At 46.5% G+C, this 23,731-nt stretch overlaps 1 pseudogene across 1 annotated transcript; it reads right to left on the bottom strand.

Moving 5' to 3' along the window:
- Positions 1-14,010: 14,010 nt before the first annotated feature.
- On the bottom strand, positions 14,011-19,372 carry LOC110743829 (annotated as a pseudogene). The gene is made up of 2 exons (XR_002523513.2): positions 19,319-19,372; positions 14,011-16,309 (listed from the first exon to the last, which is right to left on the bottom strand). The product of XR_002523513.2 is annotated as an uncharacterized LOC110743829 (transcript).
- Between the last annotated feature and the right edge of the window lie 4,359 nt (positions 19,373-23,731).

The following is a 23,731-nucleotide window of genomic DNA, read 5'->3' on the forward strand; positions in this document are numbered from 1 at the left end:
CACCTTCCCATGAGTAGGTGGTCAGAAGGAAAGTAGAGGTCTCCATAGGCAGAAAGAAATAACTATCAGCCTCGAGGTGGAAAATTGATTGCTTCACCGATCACCCGCCTTGGCCAGGTCTCCCACTCCTCAACCCTTGGACCTGCTCCAAAAAAAGCCTCAGAGCTGCAGGTGAGAACAGTTTGGTCCGTGGTCCTTCAGCTGGCCTTTGCCCATGTCATATCTGAGATAAGGCTATGTCTTCTGGCCAAGTTGTCCATCTCTGGTACCTGTGACCTGAAGGATTCACTCTTGGGGGTAGGTGCCACCAAAGTCTTTGAGAAGCACTTTGATCTCTCCAGAATTTCTCCCAGGATTGCCTGGTACTGACAGTGCACTCATGCCTGGGCGCAATGCTCTCCTCTTCCAGCAGAGGGAACCCTTCATAAGCCCCAAGCCCCCGGGGGACCTGCTTGCTGGAAGGATTCCAGACCACAAACAAGGAGGCACTGTGCAGGGATTGGAAGGCTGGGTAAGAGTCACTGATACCTCTGCACAGTTCTGTTCAGCTCCTCCTCGGTACTGGGCCAAAATGGCAGGGCAGACAAGATGTCAAAGGCAGACGGTCTAGACAGAGCGTGGTATAGATGGACCTGGCAAAGTTATCCCACCAAGGAAGCAGCATGAGTAGACCTGGACGAGAGGTAATTCAGGGTGTGTCTGGAGATCAGGAATAATGAGGATTATCCAGGCTCATACGATAAAGAATAAGAATGTGGTGGTGGTGGGGTGGTGGGGGCAGGGGTGGTGCTGATGCTCCATTGTAAGGATCAAACACATCAGTGCCAGCAGCTGGTTTTGAATGAGGAGCAATGAATGTTTGAGACAAGGAGTGACATAAGTATGCACTTAATGTTTGAACTAATGATAAAACCAAAGAGTGGCTTAGTAATCAAGTAGATCGTGACTACTAGAGAAAAGACTGGATGGAGACTGTGCAGATAATAACAAAACAAGAACGTCCAGAGCAAACTTGCAAAGTGGTAAAAGAAACTCAAGCCAACCATGGAACTGAAGAATGGGGGTTTAGGAAAGTTTTGCTCATTTCAAGGTGAAAATGTACACTATTTTCTTCTAAAGGTTTTATTTAGATTCATTTGTCCATGTTGATATCCAATTAACTTAATGCCATTTATTTAAAAGACTACCCGTTCTCCTACTGTACTGTATCATCACTTCTGTCACAAATCTGGGAATATTCATGTTTGAGTCTGTTTCTGGACACTTTTCTAGTCCACTAGTCTGTTTGTCTCTCCTTGTGTTGATACCACATTGCTAATTACTATAGCTTTAAAATAGGTCTTCATATCTTATAGTAAGATTCTGTTTCTCTGGAGAACCCTAATACAGCTATTCGCTTCCCTTTACATACGCATATGCATTTTAAAATCAGCTTGTTAATCCTTCCCACCTCCAAAAGCCTGCTAAGATTGATGGGGATTGTGTTGAATCTATAGGTCTATTTGAAGAGAATTAACACCTCCACCATATTAAGCCTTACAATCCGAAGCGATTGCATAGTGTATCCTTCCACATTTTGGGTTGTCTTTCATTGTTCTCTCTGATTTTATTAAATTAGCTCTTAAGTATTTGATTGATGCCATTTTAAACGTCATTTTAAATTCTGTATTATGTTTGTTGCTGTTATAAAAAAATGCAACTGGTTTGTGTACATTGACACTATATCCAAGACCTAGATAAATTGACTTAACTCTAATAGTTTATCCATTCTTTGAGGAAATGTCTTAGCCATTGTTATCTTCAACTATTCCTGTCTCATCCTTTCTTCTCTTTCCCTCTCTTTCAGTAACTCCAACTACACATTGTCAGACCCTTTAAACTGTGTGCCATGCTCTCTATGTTCTGTCCTGTTTTGTTTCCCCTTTTTTCCCTCTCTGAGCTTCAATTTTGATGTTTTCTATTGGTTTATCTTCCAGTTCATGAATGCTGACATCTGCTATATCCAATCTGCTCTCAATTGATTTCTTTGCTGCAAATATTATGTTTATTAGTTCCAGGATGCCCACTTGATGCTTTTTTTGAAAGATTAAAACTTTATCTGATAATCTCTACACTTTTAATCATTCTGTCCATCATTCTATTTCTTTGGACATAATTATAGTTAAAGTTCTTGTCTAATAACTCTGGTTTACTGGTGGACCTCCTTCTATTGTCTGCTTTTTCTCTTGGTTTTTAGTTAAATGGTCTTTTCTCTTGAGTAATATATAAAGGAATGCCAAATTATTTTGTATAAAAGCACTGGAAAGGCTCTAGTGTTTTCCCCCCAAGTACAGTTAACCCTATTCTCTGCTAGGCAGACAGAGTGAAGTATTAAACAGTTTAATCCCAATAGGGACTGAACTGAGTCAGGGTTAAGTTGCAGTTTGGAAAAGAATCAGTCTATATGGCCAGGCACAGTGGCTCACTTTGTAATCCCAGCACTTTGGGATGCCAAGGTGGGTGGATCGCTTGAGCTCAGGAGTTTGAGACCAGCCTGGGCAACAGTGAGACCCCCATCTCTACAAAAAGAAAAAATACAAAAAGTAGCTGGGTGTGATGGTGCATGCCTGTAGCCCCAGCTACTTGGGAGGCTGAGGTGGGGAGGATCACTTGAACCCCAGAGGGCAAGGCTGCAGTGAGTCAAGATCGAGCCAGTGCACTTCAGCCTGGGTGACAGAGTGAGACTCTATTTAAAAAAAAAAAAAAAAAAAAAGCCTATCTACCTCTAGTTTGCCCTGTTCTTAGAGTATGACCTTCAATCAAGAGGCTGATAGGTCTTTGTCTCAGCACCGTGAACAAAAGTTCTCTGGAAAGGATATTGGAGGAAAGAGACTTTATATTCCAGTGAATAGTTTGCACACCAGGGAGATGCAGCCTTCAGTGTAAAACAAGATGTGTTCCAGAGAACAAAGGGAGGCTTGGGGTTCTGTAGCAAAAATTCCACCCAGGTTCCCAATCAGGTCCATTTATGCAACGGAGAGATTCAGACTCAGGTAGTTCCAATTAGTTGGTACAGCTGAGCCTTGATTGGTCAAGGCAGGTGGGCTCTGACTGGTTGGTTTAGACGTGCTCTGAAAGTCCTCAAGTCGAACAGAGGTGTTGGATTTCTGGGAACTCAGAGTACCTATGTGATTTCTAGTTAGCAGATGGCTGCTTGGCTCTGTTTTACATTTAGGCCCCATTAGCCACTAAGGATCTTTCTTGAAAGATTGGCTCTTTCGGGTTCACATTTGCTCATGACACTAGGAGACTGCAGGAAATTATTTTGCTTTTGGGGGTTTGGCTTTGCTCTTCAGCATCCTGCCCTGAACTGCTTCAAACTGTAAAAAACCTGTGGTTAGAGGGTACTGGCCACAAGTCTGAGATTCCCTCAAGTCTCCACATTTGTCCAGCTGCACAAAGACTCATGGCTAATGTTCTCAGAAAAGAGCAGCTGCAGATGCCTGACAGCAGGGGTCAGTTCACCTGCTCTCCAGCGTTTTCTGCTCCTGCCAAGTTGTTCTCAGGAACTCCACCCCCTGGTGAGCCTTTGTCTTCTCAGGAGACCACAGGGAGCCTGGGCAACATGGTCAGACCTACTCTACAAAAAATACAAAAAGTACCCGGGTGTGGTGCCACGTGCCTGTGGTCCCAGCTACTTGGGGGCTGAGGTGGGAGGATCACTGGAGCCTGAGAGGTCCAGGCTGCAGTGAGCTGTGATTGTGCCACTGCATTCCTGCCTGGGTGACAGAAAGAGACCCTGCCTCAAGAAAAAAAAAAAAAAAAAAAGACCGCAGGAAATTCCACTCTACTTTTCTGAGGTCTTCAACTTAGCCTGTTAGCCTCTCATATTACACAGCTTTACAGTTCAGCACATCTTAAGGAGGAAGCTGGCTGGATGCTTGAGGCCCCTGAGGCCTTTAATTTGATTACTCCACAGCAGCCCCCGACTAGACTCGGCACGAATTTCAGTCTTTAGCCTGTGCCCGGAATTATCAACTGACAGCAAGGGAAAGGCATCTGCAGATGCTCACCTCTGAGCTGTCCTCCCTTCTCCAGAATTTTACTTCCTCTGGCCCTTGTTGCTTCCGTAGCTCCCCGACGGTTTGGAAAATACAATCTTTATTTTTATCTAGATTTTCCATAGCGTGGCTGTAGTGTTACCAGAAAGGGGTCCCAATCCAGACCTCAAGAGAAGGTTCTTGGACCTCATGCAAGAATTTGGGGCAAGTCCATAGGATAAAGTGAAAGCAAGTTTATTAAGAAAGTAAATACAGAATGGCTACTCCATAGGCAGGGCTGCTGGTTGGCTATTTTCATGGTTATTTCTTGATTATATGCTAAACAAGGGGTGCATTATTCTTGAGTTTTCCAGGAAAGGGGTGGACAATTGGACCGGAGGGCTCCTCCCCTTTAGACATATAGGGTAACTTCCTGATGTGTCCATGTCATTGTAAACTGTCATGGTGCTGGTGGGAGTGTCTTTTATCATGCTAATATATTATAATTAGTGAATAATCAGCAGTGAGGACGACCAGAGATCACTTTTGTCACCATCTTGCTTTTGGTGAGTTTTGACTAGCTTTTTTTTTTTTTATCACAACCTGTTTTATCAGCAAGGTCTTTGTGACCTGTATCCTGTGCTGACCTCCTATCTCATCCTGTGACTTAGAATGCCTAAGCTCATGGGAATGCAGTCCAGTAAGGTCTCAGTCTTATTTTATTCAGCCCTTATTCAAAATGGAGTCACTCTGGTTCAAACGCCTCTGAAAGTAGCATTAGCCTGTTGCAAACCACTTCATCTTGCCCTAAGAGAGGGAGAGCTTTTTTTTTTTTTTTTTTTTTTTAAGGTAGAAGGAATTAAATTACGTCTTTGTGCTGATGGAATTGAAGCAGGAGGGAATGACAAGGTATAAACTGAAGGCAAGCACAGTGGTGAGAGCCCAAGGGGATGACTTGGCTTGAAGGAAGGAGGGACTCTTCTTCCAATGTAACTGAAAGGAACAAGGAGAATCAGCTCGGAGGCAAGTAAGGGTTTTAGGTTTGGGGGCAAGAAGAGGAAATTCCCTTCCCCCACCTTTCACAACATGAAATTACAAATGGTTATTTTGTAATTTTCTAAGACCTAACCTTGGAAAATAAACATATGAAAATATTAAGAACATGTTTATGACCTTCGATAGGGATGACCTTCTGAAAGATGATGCACAAAGCAAAAGTATGACTTTTTTTTTTTTTTTTTGAAATGGAGTTTCGTTCTTGTTGCCCAGGCTGGAGTGCAATGACACGATCTCTGTTCACCACAACCTCCGCCTCCCAGGTTCAAGCAATTCTCCTGTCTCAGCCTCCCGAGTAGCTGGGAATACAGGTGTGTGCCACCACACCCGGCTAATTTTCTATTTTTAGTAGAGACAGGGTTTCTCCATGTTGGTCAGGTTGGTCTCAAACTCCTGACCTCAGGTGATCCACCTGCCTCGGCCTCCCAAAGTGCTGGGATTACAGGCATGTGCTACCGAAAAGTATGACTTCTTATGACAATACATGAATTTTCAAAAGTGACCAGAGTAAGAGAAGATAGTAACAATATATAGCAAAGGATTAGTTTCCAGTATATGTAATGAACTCTTACAGATCAGTAAGTAAAGGGAATAACCCTTTGGAAAAATAGGGAACAGCTAGAATTCGCAGAAAAGGAGATGCAAACGGCCAGTTGCTGTATGAGAAGACGCTCCGTCTCACAAGTAATCAAGAAAATGCAAATTTTAAAAGTGAGATACATTTTTAAAATCTATAGTAGTGCCAAACAAAAGCACTTGGCAATATCAAATGTTGGCAAGTGACGTCATTTGCCTTATTGACCAGGTCCCTTCTTCACAGGAGCTGGTGAGGGAGAACCAGGCTCTTCCTCTCGTGGCCACCCTGGCCCGTCAGTTTCCACGGAACTAGCACACCAGGCTGGGCAGGCCAGCGCAAGTTTCTTTACTGAAAGTTGGGTCCGTTTCAAAAGGACAATTTGGACACAGAATAGACAAATGTTAGAGTTTGAGAGTTTTCCCTTGAGTTTTGCAAGACAAAACATCTAGTAACTTCAGTATTCACCCAGAAAAATTCTCCAGTGGCCTCTCCCTCCGGCCTTTTCTCCTGCCTGCCTTCAGGGTCACCCCTTGTCTCATAGGCTTTAGTTTTTCAGGTCTCCTTCTTGGATAGATTCTATCCTGCCCACAGGTGAGCCCTCTCTTCCCATGCCAAGTTTCCACCTAACCTTGGTCTGGAGCAGGTGCAGGCTTCGGCCAGGTGGAAGCTGCTGGGTGGGTGCTGCCTAGCCTTGGATGCTTGGGTAAGGAGAAGCAGGGTGAAATTAGGGTGATGGGCTCCAGCCTGTTGGCCAAGGTTGAGCCTGGCTTCTCTCATTCAAGTTTCCTCATTGGCAAGAACTATAAGCCTGCCAGTTCTTTTATTAACAGATCTATAAAGTTGGCACCTCTCCCAAGGGCAGACCTTTTCTCCCCCATAGGACAAGACAGTCTAAAACCAAATTGAGGAAACAACACTTTGTCCGTTAGCACGGGCTCGTCCTGCCCTTGCAAACTTTGGTCTCATTATTGTCAGAGGGGCTTTTGATTTCTCCCCAGCTCCACTGAGAGGGGGTGGGGAGAGCTGGATTTATCCTTCATAGCTGAGCTTTGTTGGAAGAGGACCAAGGAATAAATTAATTCAGCCTAGCCATTCTTTCTCCTTCCCCATATAAATGGAGAAAGACGGTTCCTACAATGCAATAGTATTTTCCATTTGCAAATGAGTTAGGAAGCCAGGGGCACATAGCATCAAGCCTATGGCAGGAACTCTTGCCTCCCTTTCAGTCAGAATAATTGTCTCCCACCTTTTCTTCAGACTTCCGTTATCACATCAGCCTCACTCTGACTTGGCTTACAGCATGTAGGTTTACATTGCCTGGATCCTATTTCAGGCTTTCTATCTCTGTCTCCACTGGACTCTGGCTCCCAAATGAAAAGGGGACCTGGAATATTTGGAAGTGAAATGGGAGAGTTCCCTGACCCCTGTCCCATGACATGTGACAGGGGCATAGCTCTTATGTTCAGCCACCACATCCTCAAACCCCTTACCACAGGGGGAGCATGCAGATGGGCAGGTGCAGGAGCCAGGGTGAGCACTTTTGGGGCTCCGGCCCCACAGTAGCATCTATGGGTGGGTGTCTATGACTCCCAGAGTCCAAGTGGGCACATGTTACAGTGTTCTGTTAGCCTTGCTGTCCGTGGATTACTTAAGTGTTAGACAGTTCAGTGGACCCTCTTGGTATCTAGGTCTTTGTCCAGTGTCCAGGAAGAATCAGGTCACACATAAACTTGAAGGATGAATGCAGGGGGTTCATTGAGTGGTGGAGGTGGCTCTCAGCAGGATGGATGGGGAGCTGGAAGGGGGATGGAGTGGGAAGATGATCTTCCCCTGGAGTTTGGCTGTCTAGTGGCTAATCTGCTCTCCCACTGCCCCCAGCCAAATTCCTCTCAACATTCAGATGTTCCTTTTCTTCTCTCTACTGTGCCATTCTGCCATTCTTCTGCTCTTCTGTTTGTCTCCTCATCTGCTTCTGGAGCCTGGGGTCTAGGGTTTATACAGGTATAGGATAGGGGACATGGTGGGCCAAAAGGCAACTTTTGGGCATGAAAACAGGAATGCCTCTTCCCATTTAGGGCCACAGGTTTCCAGGTTTGAGGGTAAGGCCTTTGCCAGGGAACCACCCTCTTCTACCCAGTATTTCCAGGTCTCCTGTCTGTATCAAAAGCATATAGGGTTTGATGGTGAACAGTCCCAAATCCAAAGGTTAGTTTTACCTCTGACTAGTTGTGTGACTTTGACCTTATAACTTAACCTTTTTGAACTTCCTACTCCTTACCTGTAACACAAAGATGCTATCTACCTTACTATGTTGTTGTAAGAAATGGTAATAATATTTGTAAAGTCCCTGGCACATGGCAGATCATCAATGATAATTGATAATTGATAATCAGTTGAGGGACAGAGACCATTTCTTATTCATCTCTATGTCCTCAGCATCAAACCAGTGCCAGAAACATTGGAAGGGCCCAGAGAGTATCTGTTGGATTGAAATATCTTTTAGTCAAATGGTTTCCTGGGTCAACATGAACCCAGAGGTGTGCTGAAAATATAATTCATTCTGACTCCCTTCCTGCCAACTCCTCATAGAAAATGTACTCAGGAATGAAAGTGTTCACAGCAAAACAAAGGCCCTGGGTATTGAGAGTTTGCAGTGAAATAGAGAGGTCTGAGGAGTCAGGAGAAACAAAGCATCAGTCCGCACAGACGGTCCCCCGGGGTCTCTGTAATTATCATGTCTTCTTTTGCAGGTCTGCTGTGTGACTGGTCTATTTAGGTTAGCAGAGTTGCCGAGGTGAGAGGTGCGCTCTGATTGGCCATGGGGGCTGCCCTTGTGTGCCTGGAGCTTTTCCTGACCGTGGTACAAAGCTTCCTTATGCAGTGCATGAAGATCCACCTGCATCTTCCCTCTGCTGCCTCTCCCTCTGGCTCTTTGGGCTGTGGTTTTAAATGGTTCTTCATTTAATCCATCAGAATGACCCAGAAGGAAGCAATTGTTTGTAAATGGGTCACTCCCTCAAGCATGGTGGCAGCCTTCTTATGATGAAGAAATTGGGTCTTTGCAAATATTAAGTATCTAACTGAAGGGTGAGGGGAGAGAGGCCAGTATGTGTTACCAGCTCTCCATGGAAACTGGGCAGTGTTCCTATCTTTGTTTTAGAGATGAAGAACCAAGGCTCTGAAAGCAACCATCAGGATGGGCACGGTGGCTCACACCTGTAATCCCAGCACTTTGGGAAGATGAGGTGGGTGGATCGCTTGAGCCCAGGAGTTTGAGACCGGCCTGGGCAACATGGCGAAATCCCATCTCTACAAAAGGTAAAAAATTAGCTGGATATCATGGCGCATACCCCACAGTCACAGCTACTCAGGAGGCTGAAGTGGGATGATCTCTTGAGTTTGGGAGGTTGAGACTGCACTGAGCCATGATCATGCCACTGCACTCCAGCCTAAGAGACAGAATGAGACCTTGTCTCAAAAAAAAAAGTGACCATCAGTTAGCCAAGATCACAGAGGTAGCTAGTGGAGGAGCTGGAATCTAAACTTCAGCATGTTTGATTCCAAAGTTCAAACTCTCTTCTACTACACCACAGGTACCTGGTGGACACTGCAAACCCTGTTCACTGATTGACAGAAGTCAGGGTGGTACTCATGAGCTGGGGACATATGCCCCAGTAACTCAGCAAGCCTCTCAAGTTACATTGCCAAATACTAATGACTCATCTAATCCACACAGAGCATCTGGGGCCCAGCTCCAAGCTACTCCATAACAACAGAGGGTACCATCTTATTTATACTCAGGCCCTGTAGGACCCAACTTGTCTAGGAGATATTCTGGGGATGAAATGGAGGGGACCTCACTACACAACTCTAATAAATAGAACGCCTGATTTGCAAGGCCATGGTTGCTTGAATATCTGAGGTCCCAGGGATGCCAGCCAACATGCCTGGCTTTCTGGGGTTGGGAGAGGAAGTAACCCACCTCTCCCTACTCTCTGTAAATACAGATATTATGAGGACCCTCCCATCCTTAGAAACAAGCCTGCCCACCACCATCTTTTCATGATGGTCAATATAGTATGTGGGTTAAAAACACAGATTCTGGAGCCAGATTGCTTGGGTTCAAATCAGCTCCGGTATTTACTAGCCATGTGAATTCCAGCAAGTAACTCACCTGTCAAAAGGTATAATGAAAAGACTACATGCACTTCCGGATTTATTAACAAAGGCATTTATTAAATAGGCTAGAGAATGTGCTGGGATTCTTAGAACAGTGCCTGGCACATTCAGCACCTGTATACGTGTTATTGTACTGAGTATTGTGCTAGCTCTCCAGCCTTCCCTTTGAGGCCAGACTTCTCAGAAAAGTCTAGGGGCACTAACCCTCAAGCCTGATTCCTGATACAGACCATCTCATAATCTTGTTTCTGCCAACCTGCCCATAGCCTCCACTGAAATTGTACTCTTTTTTTTTTTTTTTTTTTTTTTGGGGGCGGAGTCTGGCTCTATCACCAGGCTGGAGTGCAGTGGGGATCTCAGCTCACTGCAGAAGCTCCGCCTCCGGGTTCATGATTCTCCTGCCTAGAGCTCCCGAGTAGCTGGGACTACAAAACCGCCACCTCACCAGCTGGTTTTTTGCTTGCTTTTAGTAGGGAGCTGGGGTTTTCACCATGTTAGCCAGGATGGTCTCAAGATCTCCTGACCTGAAGTGATCCGCCCATCTCGGCCTCCCAGGAAGTCAACAGGATTACAGGCTTGAAGCCCTTCGGCTGGAATTGCTCTCTTAAAGGGCCCCAGGCGCCTCCTTCCTGAAGGTGGTGGATGATCAGTTCAGCTAGCAGAGTCATCCAGTGTAGCTCTGCTGCCTGCCACACTGCAGCCCTTCCCACCTTCTCAACCCTCTGGTTTTCCTTTGGTGTCCGTGCCTTGGCTCATTTGGCAGTTCTCCACCTTTTTTGAGTATACCGAGGTTTAAAATGTTGAGTGCGATTAATTAACCTCATCCATCCTCCTAAAGCTTTCCCCCAAACTGCTTTTTCCTTTTTTGGGTGGGGTCCTCCTCCACAACCAGCTGGGCTCAAATTACAATGGGTGTCATCATGGCTCAACAGAGCCTCGACCTCCTGGGCTCAAGCGATCCTCCCCACTCTGCCTCCCAGTGAAACTGCTTGATGACTGCAGGGTGCATGCCACTGCACATGGCCCCCGCCAGACTTCTGGTAACAGCATGTATTTTGTCCCCACCATTCACCTTTCTCATCAGAGAGATCTGGTAAATGAGGCTTCACTGAACACACAGAGCCCAAGATGTGATTGTTTAACAACCATCCATCTTTATCCACCAAACCTGGATTCCCTATGAAATTGTCAGGGAAAGGTTATTCCCATTTTCCAGCATATAGGGACCCCTTATGGGAGGTGGACAGGCATAGGGGCAAGGCAGAAGCAATGAACAGCCACTGGCTGGTCTCACTGGGTTATAAAATTAGTAGCTGGACTCTCAGGCGAAATCAAAGGAGTCTCAACTCAAGATCCTTACACACAGACGTCAACATACGAAGCCAAGTCCAGCAGTCCTGTGACCTGCCAGGTTCATCATCCATCCCTTCTCCTTCCCAGTGTCTAGAACCATTCATCTCCCTGCATCCTCAGCCCTGAACCAGCACTGAGTCCAATTCTACCCTGATTTAGAGAAGAGGAGTGGATTAAAGACCTAGCTTAGAATTCAGCAACTCCAGCCTGTCTGCTGGCCATACTAGTGTTCGAAGTCCCCACTTCAAAACTAGGGTTCAAGTCCCCACACTCTAGTCACTCCATCAAAGATTTGCCTTAATACCAACAGTTCAGGGAGAATTTTCTGCCCCCAACCCCCAACATACACACACCCTACACACAGTGCATGTATACATGTACACACACTCACTCATCCTTTGCAAACACCAGAGGCCTGCATCTGATTCAGAGCTGTGCCTCAGGCCTCGAGTCCTGATAACAGTCTCTCTGATGCTCAATAGATAGACACGGACCATGTCATCTTGGGGTTTACAGTAGGCCTGGCACATACCAGGTGCCTGAGAAATGTCAGAAGAGCCAAATTCTTGCTCCCTCATGCCTGCTGCAAGAAAAGTCATAAGGAACAGGATAAAGAGTACGTCCTTGGGGATGAGACAGCCTAGCTTGGATTTGGGTTCTGGCACTTCGTTGGCTTTGGGATGGTGAACACATTCTTCAACCCCTTTGCACCTCGGTTTCCTCAAGATTGCGAGGATTAGCAATGACATATGGAAACGTGTGCTGTAAAAATGCCTGCCTGGGTTTGATCTTGAGAAATGGTGCTATGAAAACAGAATATTATAACTCCCCTCCCCTTTCAGAGGGGAAATAAATCAGAAATATACATTTTTCTTCAGGAAAAGAATTACTTGTAATGAAAATAAACTATGAAGAAATTACCGTACCTTTGTTTATCCAGTGCAGAAATGCTGCCTCTGCTCTGAAATATTTGTAAGGCCTTCTGGGTTATAAAGTGTGTTAGCTGGACTCTCTGGGCAAAAATCAAAGGTCTCAATTCCGAGCTTTCTTCTGAGTTTTCACCCTCCCTAAGCTACCTGATGCTCAAGGTCCAGAAATGCAAGAGATTGCTCAGCTGTGCACTCCATCTTTGCCTCTTTATAAAATACAAATCAGGCTGGGAGTGATCGCTCACACCCGTAGTCTCAGCACCTTGGGAGGCCAAGACAGAAGGATCGCTTGAGCTCAGGAGTTTGAGACCAGCCTGTGCGATATAGTGGGATCCCATCTCTACAAAAATAAATAAATAAATAAATAAAATATGAATCAGAACCCTATATTCTGTGCAGACTCCTAGCTTTGTGAAGCACATTTTATATGACTCCATGAAGCCATAAAACCTGGCAAGTGTAGGAGTTTGCTGAATGTTACACATTTACTCACTCGAGATATACATGTACAGAATTTAGTTTTGTTTGGGATTTTTAAAAAAATGTTCTCTCCCTCTGTCCTCCTCCTCCTCTGGTTGTTCCCCAGCACTGTGAATAACTCCAGGAGCCTTTAGTGTTTGAGGGGGCAGCTTCCTGTGCTGATTCTCCCTGTTGGAGGGAGGTGTAACAAGTTTCTATTGATAAAAGTGCTTTGGACAATTTCAGAAACTAAAATTCATCTCAAAACAAAATAGTAGCGACTGTTACTGCTGTCATTATTGTCAAGTCCTCGTACATCAGCTTTCCCCCAGACAGTGGTAGTCACCCACTTGCTAAGATACCAAATTTACCTCTTCTTGGAGTCTCCCTCCTTCTGCCTTCTGTCACCTTTCATTTCTTCAATAAATATTCCTCGGGCTCCTACTTTGTGCCGGCATGGTCCTGGATGCAGCAGATCCACAGGTGAATGAGACAGGCACGTGCCTCCCTGCTTCATCCATGTCCTTTCTCGTGGGGTGGCAGATGATGCACAAAACCAACTGATGTTATCTAGATGGCAATAAAAGTGTTATGGCACTGTAATGGGCTGGAGGGATGGAGGAGGGTACCATGTCAGACCACAGGGCCAAGGAAGACCCCTCGGAAGAGGGTATTCAGGCAGAGAGCCAGCTGCATGATCTGGCAGAGGGGGCACAGACTCTCAGGAGACAGAAAGCGTGAAGGTCCAAGAGCAGAACAAGCTTGGAGTGTCTGAGAAACAGAAAGGCCGGTATGAGGAGGGGAGGGGGATCCTAGATGAGCTTAGGAGGTAAGGACAGGCAGCAGGTCACACAGGGCTGCAGGCCGAGGTTTCATTCCAAGGGCTGTGAGAAACCAAGGAGAGCAGATTAAAAAGATCTGTCTTGTGGCTCCGCAGAGAAGGCACTGCACGATTTGAGAGCAGAAGCCAAGACCACTCGGGAGGCTGTTGTGAAAGTCCCAGTAAGAGATGAGGTGGCATGGACTGGAATGGGGGAGACAGAGGTGAGAAGGCGCTGGAGGCAGGATCTATTTCAGAGCTGATAGGACTCGACAGTGGGTTGAGGTGGGTGTGAAGGAAAGAGAGGAAGGAAAACAGGCCCTCTGCCTCCCCAGTACGCACTTCGCCAGCCTTTCTGACTAGCCAAGACCCTGGCCCAGCTCCCACCTCCACCCAAGCACCACCCTGATTTCCCTCCTCACAGGCTACATGTTCCAGAGCCCCCCTCCTCTCTCACCTGCACTCTCACCTCCCCAGCTTCTGTTGTAACTCCAAGAAGGAGGAGGGGAAAAAAGGACGTGACTGGAATCTGCAATGGCAGCTGCTCTTGGCCCAGTGTGAATGTGTCTGGGATGTAAATCTGTTGTCTCTCTGGATAAAACAGGAAACAATTACTCATGCAGATGAAAAACTTTTATTCCCCTCCTTGACAGCTAACATCTCAAGGAGCCTTTACTATGTCAGTCCTCAGTTGAGATAGAAGCAAATATTTAACATCTATAGTCTCTGGGATAATGTAAGGCAGCTCCTGGTTTAATAATGAGCTTCTGATTCTTGGCAGGACCAAGGAGATACAAGGCAGGGAGAGGAGGAAGGCAAAGAACAGCGAGAGAGGTTCTAGGGAAGCGCACCTGAGAATTGCATGTGAAAATTATTTCAAAGTCGAGGAAGTCGATATGGTACTGGGTACTGGTCTAGTTACTGAGATGATACAGGGGCTCCTGGGAGAGATGAGCCCTTAGACAGCGCCTGGGCAGGGGACAGGGACCAGAACTGGAAATTACAGCCCTGGGTTCCAAGCTGGGGCTTATTTCATTCAATCATTCACTCATTTAACAAATCTTCATTGAGCATCCACAATGTGCCAAGCCCTGTGTAGATTTTACTTTAGGTACTGGCAGGAGTGGGAGGGGATTAACAAGTAAACAGAAAAATTACGATGCAGAGTAAGCATTAGAAGAAACCAGCACAGATTTGGATGCTGCTAATAAGAGCCCAAAGAAATTGCATCTAAGCAGAGGCCTTAGGAGGAGGTGGGCAAAGGCAGAAGAGATGGAATTCCAGGCAGAGGGAATAGCATATGCAAAGGCAGAAAGGCAAGAGGTGCTCAGCAGGCCCAGGGAGTTGCTAAGAGCTCAGTGTAGCTGCAAAGTGGATTATAAAGTGTGGAAGGCAGCTTCTAAAATAGCTCTCAAGTTCTTCACCTCCTGCAGTTTATCCTTTGCACAGTCCTTGAATGTAGCTATGACTTGTGCCTTGCTTCTAACCTGTAGAAAACAGGACAAAGGTGGCCAGGCACAGTGGCTCACGCCTGTAATCCCAGCACTTTGGGAGGCCGAGGTGGGTGGATCATGGGATCAGGAGATCGAGTCCATCCTGGCTAACACATGAAACCCTGTCTCTACTAAAAATACAAAAAGTGCTGGGTGTGGTGTTTGTTTATTGATTGATTTATTTATTTTTCAACTGAAAAAGCTTAGTAGCCCAGCCCTGTGGTTATCCACTAACTCCAAAGTTATCAACTAGTGCTTAGCTAGTTACGGGCTTATAAACACCAGAATTCTAGCTCAGCTCCAGCAAAGATTAGTCAACAGCTGGCAAGGAGAAACACAGACAGGGGGACAAGAGCCAGAGAACACCAGAGACAAGAGTGAGACTGATTAGGAAGCCAGAGCTGCAAAGCCAGACAGCCAGCAGCCTCTTTCCAACCTTGTTCCTCCACTACATCGTCACTCAGGTTTCTCTTTTCTTCGCTGCTTTCCTGGCTCACTTGAATCAATTTACAGGTGACTCCATACACCTGTCTGCCTCTGCACTTCCGACCCCAGTGGGGTCTTCATCCCTATCCAAAGGAGGCTGGGGAGTGAGGATTGCTCATCCAACTCTGGCTGAGGGCAGCTTCTGGAACAAAGAGGCTGCTTAGAACACGCCCATGGAAAGAAGTCGAATTGAAGCCATTGGAATTCCCCGCTTGTTGATGCTGGAGTGAAGCAGAGACATTCCATTCCGTAAGGCCCATTTTGTAGATGGGGAACTGAGGCTAGAAAACATGTCCCTCGAGCCCTGTTTTTAACGATGACAAAGAGACAGTGGTGTGTAGTACAAAAGGCCTTGAACCACAGATGCAGAGATCTGGGCTCTACTTGTACCTCTGTCAGGGACGCCCTGGTTGACTACAGACAAGCCACTTATTCTCTGAATTTAGGAGAAAATCAGAAATTGCTGATTCATCACTCATTCAGCAAACATTTCTGGAGCCTCTTTGATGTGTCAGGCCTGGGGATAACTATTGAAATATGTGGGCTCCAAACTGTAGCCAGATCACATCATGGAAGTCGGGTTTGGCCCTGCGGCCACGTGTCCGCATGGCTTTCGGTCACGTTTTCTCACTTGCTGTGTCTTCTTCACATATGTGTAAATGAGAGAAAAGAAGGCCTGTTTTTCAGGCTGCTATGAAGATTGAATAGTAACATAGGATGGTGCAAAGAGCAGCCCTGGCCTGCAGAGGCTCTCAAGCTGTAGACAGTGTTGGTCAATGGACCGCTGCAAAGAACCAGCAACAGGCAGGACACTCAGTAGACCAGGGTCCACTCTAGAAACACTCATCCAAGCCACACACCTCTGGAAACTTAGCAGGAAGGCTTAATTTGAAACACTTGTGGTCATACTTCAGGCTGTCACTTGTAATGTCCATGATCTGTAAAAAGGTGAACTTTCACACTCACATTTAATAGCTTCATTCTAACTTCTCAGGTACCCCATAAACACATCACTCTGCACCCACAAAAATTAAAAATAAAAAAATTTTAAGTTGTTTTATGATATAAAAATAGCTTGAATCTAATCAAAACTATAGACAAAATCATGAGTTTGATATTCTGGTAACTTTTTGGAAATACAGAAATGCATATTAATCATTGCAATTCTCTATCTTTGCAGCAGTTATAGCCTATCGGGAAAAATTCCGAGAAATCGAAAAGCATTATAGATGGATGGAATCATTAACAAGAGGTAGATGATGAAAATTTCCAAATGAGGGGCATGAGTAGTAGGGATGACCTCGGCTTCCAAAGGGGTCTCTGGCCATAGAGTGGGGTGGGAGATTCCAGGTGAGCCCAGACAGGAGCAAGGAGGGGGTTGGGCTTGTGACCAGAGCTCGAGTCTGGGAAGGGCCTCCACTGGCCACCCTGAGCACGATGAAGGTGTGGTACAATACCCAGCAGGGGCCTCAGCACGTGCAGACATGGGCCATCACCCCCTCCTGAGCTTCGAGCCCCCAGGGAAGCAGGCAGGAAGTGTTGTTTGCAGAGAGCTTTCAGCAGAGTGCCCAGCAGATGCCCTTTGTGCAGATGGTACATTTCCCAGGAGATCTCTCTCTGTGCCCTGCCCTCCAGCCCCACCCCTGGTACCAGGGAGGGCCACACCAAGGCAGGATCCAGCAGGACAGCAAGAAGCCAGCTCCCTGCCTGCCTGACTACAATACAAGGTGCCTGTGGCTCTCAGACCGTGCAGTAGTGGAGCAGTGGAGCTGCAGCCAGCCAGAACCCGGTTCAAATTTCAACTCTGCCTCTTACTAGCTGGCTGACCTGGGCACTTCCTTCCTTTTCTGGCCCCCGTCTCCTTCTCTGTAAAACTGAACATGAATACCTGTCTCATTGGACATTGCATCCACCCGATATGTACTGGGCATCAGTTATGAGTGAGGCACTGTTCCTGCCGTGAGATCCCAACGACACCCGGGGAGAGCAATCATCATACTCAATAGAGCTTTCATTTATCACGTGCGTGCTTCCTCTATACCAGACCCTGGATGAAATGGTTTACAGCTAGTATTTCATTTAATCTTCACCAAAACCCAAGCAGAGATCGAATCATCCCATTTAACAGTTCAGAAAAAGAAGGCTCAGGAGGTGAAACAAGCTGCCCAAAGAGTTTCAGCTTAGCACAGCACAGCTGGGATGGAACCAAGGCCTGTGGGACACCAGCCTGCCTCCCAGTACCTCTCAAGGAGTCCACACCTGGGACATTCTGGGGAAATGCCTGGGATTAGCCAAGGTCCTTGATCCCCTTCCCACACTGCGTTGCACACAGGATGGGGCACACTAAGTGTCCATACCCAGTCAGGAGTGACTGGTGGAGGGTGGAACAGCATAACCAGGCATTCCACCTCACATCAGGGGTCCTGCCCCTAAATCTCAGTGGGACCTCAGCCAAGTGGCTCCCCATCTGGGCCTGGGCAATGAAGAGATGACAGTTGATAAAGATCTTTTGGAGAGTTCTCTGAGCACTGATCAAATATAGAGTCACCATTTGGATCAGAGGGAGCTCGTGTTTCTGGCCTTGGATGCTGGCCTGCCACTCTCTAGCTTTGTGACCTTGGGTAAGTGACTTAACCTCTCTAAGCCTCGATCCAACTCAATTTTCCTGTCTGTATTCTAGGGATAGTAATAATGCCTTCCTCACAGAGCTCAGAGGTTAAAGGAGATGATAGAGGCGAAGTGCCAGAGCAGGGTGCCAGGCCCCAACGGGGTGCAATGACGTGCTGTGATCATAAGAAGAGTGGGTATGGTGGCAACCCCATATCCCTGCATCCTCCTGGCCCCAAGCATGGGAGGCAACACCCAGTAAACCTGTGGAATTGAGTTGAATTTACCAACCCCAGATAAGAACCCATGTGCAGTGACATGAACCCACTTGTAAAGACCTCATAGGAAAAAAATATGCTTTGTCCACAGTCCAGAATGGGAGGTCCAGTGGGGGCTTTATTGAGCAGGGCAGAACCTATTTTCTTTTTTCTCTTTTTTATTGTTTTTTTTTTTTTTTTCCTTTTTTTTTTTTTTTTTGAGATGGAGTCTTGCTCTGTCACCCAGGCTGGAGTGAAGTGGCGCGATCTCGGCTCGCTGTAAGCTCTGCCTCCCGGGTTCATGCCATTCTCCTGCCTCAGGAGAATGTTAGCCAGGATGGTCTCGATCTCCTGACCTTGTGATCCCCCCGCCTCTGCCTCCCAAAAGGCTGGGATCACAGGCATGAGCCACCACGCCCGGCCCAGAGTCTATTTTCTTTCCCTCCATGCTAGAGTCAAGCCCATGTAGGGAGCTCCAAATGCCATGCCTTTCCCTAGCTGGTGACTGCTGTTATGCCGAACCCCTGTCTACTCCAATGGGGATGGCAGCAAGTTTGAGAGGCTGAAGAAGGGACCCAGGACTGGTGAAGGAGATGCGGAGTTTTACTGGGGCTTACATGCAGGGGAGAGCATCTAGCAGTGGCAGGCTGGGCAGGAGAGCCACACAACTTGCAAAAAGCATGCAGCGTATATAGCATCTTCACTTAGCACCCTCCCCCAACAGCCTCCATCTGGCAACATTTACCTAACCCAGAACAAGGGGCCTTGATCCCCTGTACTGTCTGTGTTGCACAGGACCGGACAGGAGCTCAGATGTTCCTCATAGATAAGGAATCAGAATGAATCTCCAGGTTGGCCACTCCCAGATTCATTAGCTCAGAACTCCAAATCACATTCACCTGCACCTGCCACAAGGGTCATTCTCAGGGGATGCTTAAGTGATTGCTATCAGGTGTGTTCACCGTAAGCGGCTTTTGTGGAAATCGCCTGCTGGGACTCGATGAGGAGGGCCATCATAGGAGAAGGTCCCCCAGGGTCAGAAGAGCCTGGTGATCTCAAGCACATCAGCTCTCCAGGCCTCACCTTCCCCATGCATCCATCCAGGGACCTCTTCCTCTGTGTCACTCTGGGCTCCATCCTCTTGGTGCATTTGGAGTCAGATGAGACCTTGGTTCAAATCCTTGGCTGGAGGGATGCAAGATGCACATGGAAGGAGAACCAATTCACCCTGTCCAGGCTCTTCTAGAGCAGCTGGTCCCCTGCCAAACTGTCTAGCTGACCCTAGGCACCAGGGCAAGCCCAGCCAAGGTGGGCCAAGCCAGGCCCCGACTGGCAGAAACACTCAGCTGACTTGAGACACGTGGGCGACAGTAAGTGCTCGCTACATGTCGGTGTGGCTTGTCACGGAGCAATAGCTCACCGGTGCAACCAAGAGGCAGCAGGGCGGTGCGTACAGTAAGCAAACAGCTGTCCAGCTGCCAAGGAACATTTCATATAGGAAGGCAGTATACAAAGGCAGGAAGCCTTGACAGCACCTGCAGTTTACCAGCAGGGTAGTTGTGAGGTCTGGTGCTGTGGGGGTCCTTCTACCACGAGAGAAGCCAGCCTGGGGACAGACGACGGAGGAGACCCTGTTCCCCACTTGTCCCCTCGTGTGCTCCCACATGGCACAGATATTTGATGCTCAGAGCTGTGCCAGGCATCTTACAAAGGCGAAGGAAAGGAAAACTGTATAAATGGGGATGCCAGCTCAGTGCCCTGACCTGATGAACCAGTGCTGGAAGCTTCTGTTCAGGGATAAAAATAAGTGCTTCTTATTTCAGCTACACTGGCGGGCTGTCTTTTGCCTGCTGCTGAAACTCCTATCCGATGCACAGCGGCTGCCTGGTCCCTGCAACTCCCTGATTTCTGCAAGACCAGGCCAGACACCAAGAACCTCCCATTCTGTCCCCATGCCAGTGGTCGGTGCCTAGTTGGTGCACTTCTGAATGCAATTAAAAAGCTTGTTTGAGGCCAGGTGCCATGACTCATGCCTGTAATCCCCACACTATGGGTGGCCGAAGCAGGTGGATTGCTTGGTCAGGAGTTCAAGACCAGCCTGGCCAACATGGTGAAACCCCATCTCTACTAAAAATACAAAAATTAGCCTGGTGTGGTGGTGTGTACCTGTAATCCCAGCTACTTGGGAGGCTGAGGCAGAAGAATCACTTGAACCCAGGAGGCGAAGGCTGCAGTTAGCCGAGATCGTGCCACTGCACTCTAGCCTGAGTGACAGAGTAAGACTCAGTCTCAAAAAAAAAAAAAAAAACAAAACATTGTTTGGTGCTCAGCCCAAGTGTGGGACATTTTGTTTCTATTTTATTTTTTTCTCAATTGATTCTTTATGAAAAGTTCTTAACCTGCTCTGCCTTTTAAAACACTCTGTGTCACCCCCCCAAACAGCACAATCCAACAAGGTGCTGGTATTATTTCAAATTGCTGTCCACTTAAGATTAAAGTCCAAAAAGAAAGAGAGAAAATAAATAATCACAAGGCATGAAACTGACCACACCACTGCTGTCCCCTCTTTGGCTCCACACACACTCTCAGACTTCGTGTTTCTGATTGCAGGCGTGTAGCTGGAAGGTAAACCGAGATAGTATGAAAACAGGTGGAACCGGCTGCAAAAAGAGCACGGGGGCAGGAAACCTGGATCCTGTGCTGCTCGGATGGACTTGGCTGTGTGACCTTGGACTTGGCCATCCACTCTCTGTGCTTCGGTTTTCTCCTGTGTTCAGGGCAATCTCACTAAGTCCTTTTCCCACTCTGCTCCTCTGTGAATTGAGTGAGGATCTTTCTCTTTAATTTCAGCCTCCATCTTGTAAACCAAAAAGTATCTGAGACAGGTCTCAATCGATTTAGAGATTTGTTGTGCCAAGGTTAAGGACATGCCTGGAAGTGTTAAAAAAAAAAAAAAAAAAAAAAAACCACGAAATTACAGCAACAGTCTCTAGTTTGTGCCTTTCTCCAAAGATGATTTTGAGGGCTTTGATATTTAAAATGGAAAAGCAGGCTGGAGGGGAGAAAGGCAGGGTATGGTCACATGACTGAATCCCCATGTTACAAAGGAAAAGGAGCAGGTAGGGGATAGTCAATTATGTATTTGTCTCATGCTCAGCAAATCAGCAGTTTACGTAAGATAAGGTGAACATAGAGTAGCTACCTGTGGAGCTATTTAACCTTTTATCTGTAGCGATCTACTTAGGAGCAAAAGGAAAGGCAGCTTCTTGCATGACTCAGCTTTCAGCTTTTTTTTTTGTTTTTTTTTTTTTGCCTTTTTGGCATAGTGAATTGGGTTCCCAAGTTTTAATTTTCCTTTCAGAATCTGCAGCTGCAACCATGTCCCATGAGTGTGGTAAGGCTTAGGGTGTTTTTGGAGATGAGCAGGCCCGAGTTTTAATCCAACTATGATGCCCAAATGCTAAGTTAATGTTGGACAAATATTTAACCAACCTGATCTTCAGTTTGTCGTCAGTGAATGGGGAATAATAATAATAATAATACCTTCTTTTGATAATTAGAGACAATGCATATGAGATATAAGCACACAGCAGATGTTCCATGGCTGGTAAATATTCTCCCTCTTCTTCTTTGTGTAGTTGTCTGCTTGCTGTGTGTCTATGGAAGTCAGATGAGCATTTGCCCAGAGGCTGGGTAGATGGAGCCCACAAACTCATAAGAATAAAATAACTAGAATGGAAACAGAAACTTAGGTGTTCCATATGTTGTAACTCATTTTTGGCTGGAAATTATAGAGACCTCGGTTGGGAGTGTCATTAGATACTTGGAAAGGATGAGCACTGATTAGCACAGGTGGCTGGAGATGAACTCCCTGAACCGGCCCTGACATCTTGTTAGAGAGAGAAAAGCTCACATAGGTGTGAGCCTAGAATTTCAGTTAATATGCATTTATTCCGTATCTTGTCATCACAGAGTTGAGTTTTGCAGTCAGCTAAGAAGAGCAAAGAACTTCCCAGTAATATTGAAAGGTAATAGTCCTAAGGACCTTGAAAAGCTACATTTGTTAGGGAGTTTATTGTAGAATAGCATGCTTATTCAGTAAAAGTGGAAAATTACCTTTGTGATTGATTTCACCAGACAGCACTAGTGATAACCCATCATGACTTCCACTTTCGCTCAGTCACCTCCACCTGTTGTGCATCTGGCAAAAACAGGAAAATGGCTAATGATTTCTTTCCCCAGATGAGTATTTGTTTTGTATATAAGAATAATGTGACCAGACACGGTGGCTCACGCCTGTTGCAGGAAGTCAAGGACCCCGAACAGAGGCCAAATTAATACTTTTATAATTTCTTACACCTGTCTTTACTGTAATCTCTGAACATAAATTGTGAAGATTTCATGGACACTTATCACTTCCCCAGTGAATATCCTTATGATTTCCTATGCCTGTCTTTACTTTAACCTCTTAATCCTGTCTTCTTCTTTGTAAGCTGAGGAGGATGAATGTCACCTCAGGACCCTGTGATGATTGTGTCAACTGCACAAATTGTTTGTAGAGCATGTATGTTTGAACAATATGAAATCTGGGTATCTTTTTTTTTTTTTTTTTTTTTTTTGAGACGGAGTCTCGCTGTGTCACCCAGGCTGGAGTGCAGTGGCACGATCTCGGCTCACTGCAAGCTCCACCTCCCGGGTTTACGCCATTCTCCTGCCTCAGCCTCCGAGTAGCTGGGACTACAGGCGCCCGCCACCACGCCCGGCTAGTTTTTTGTATTTTTAGTAGAGACGGGGTTTCACCATGTTAGCCAGGATGGTCTCGATCTCCTGACCTCGTGATCCACCCGCCTCGGCCTCCCAAAGTGCTGGGATTACAGGGTTGAGCCACCGCGCCCGGCCTGGGTATCTTAAAAAAAAAAAGAACAGGATAACAGTGATGTTCAGGTAACACGAGAGGTAACTTTGAACTGGCTGCTGGTGAGCCGGACGGAACAGAGCTATATTTCTCCTCTTTCAAAAGCAAATAGGAGAAATATTGCTGAATTCTTCTCAGCAAGGAACATCCCTGAGAAAGAGAATGCGCCCTGAAGGTAGGCTTATAGATGCCCCTTTTAAGGCGTGCCGTCTTTTATGGTCAAAGCTGAAGGGATGAAATAAACCTCGGTCTCCTGTAGCACTCCCAGGCTTATTAGGTGGAGGAAAATTCCTGCCTAATCAATTTTGGTCAGAGGTTGTCTGCTCTCAAACCCTGTTTCCTGATAAGATGTTATCAATGACAATGCGTGCCGAAACTTCATTAGCAATTTTAATTTCACCTCATCCAGTGGTCCTGTGATCTCGCCCTGCCTCCATTTGCTTTGTGATATTTTATTACCTTGTGAAGTATGTGATCTCTGACCCACACCCTATTTGTGCACTCCCTCCCCTTTTGAAAATCGCTAATAAAACTTGCTGGTTTTACAGCTGGGGAAACATCACGGATCCTGCCGACATGTG

Source organism: Papio anubis, chromosome 7, assembly GCF_008728515.1.
Source record: "Papio anubis isolate 15944 chromosome 7, Panubis1.0, whole genome shotgun sequence".
Classification (NCBI taxonomy): Eukaryota; Metazoa; Chordata; class Mammalia; order Primates; family Cercopithecidae; genus Papio; species Papio anubis.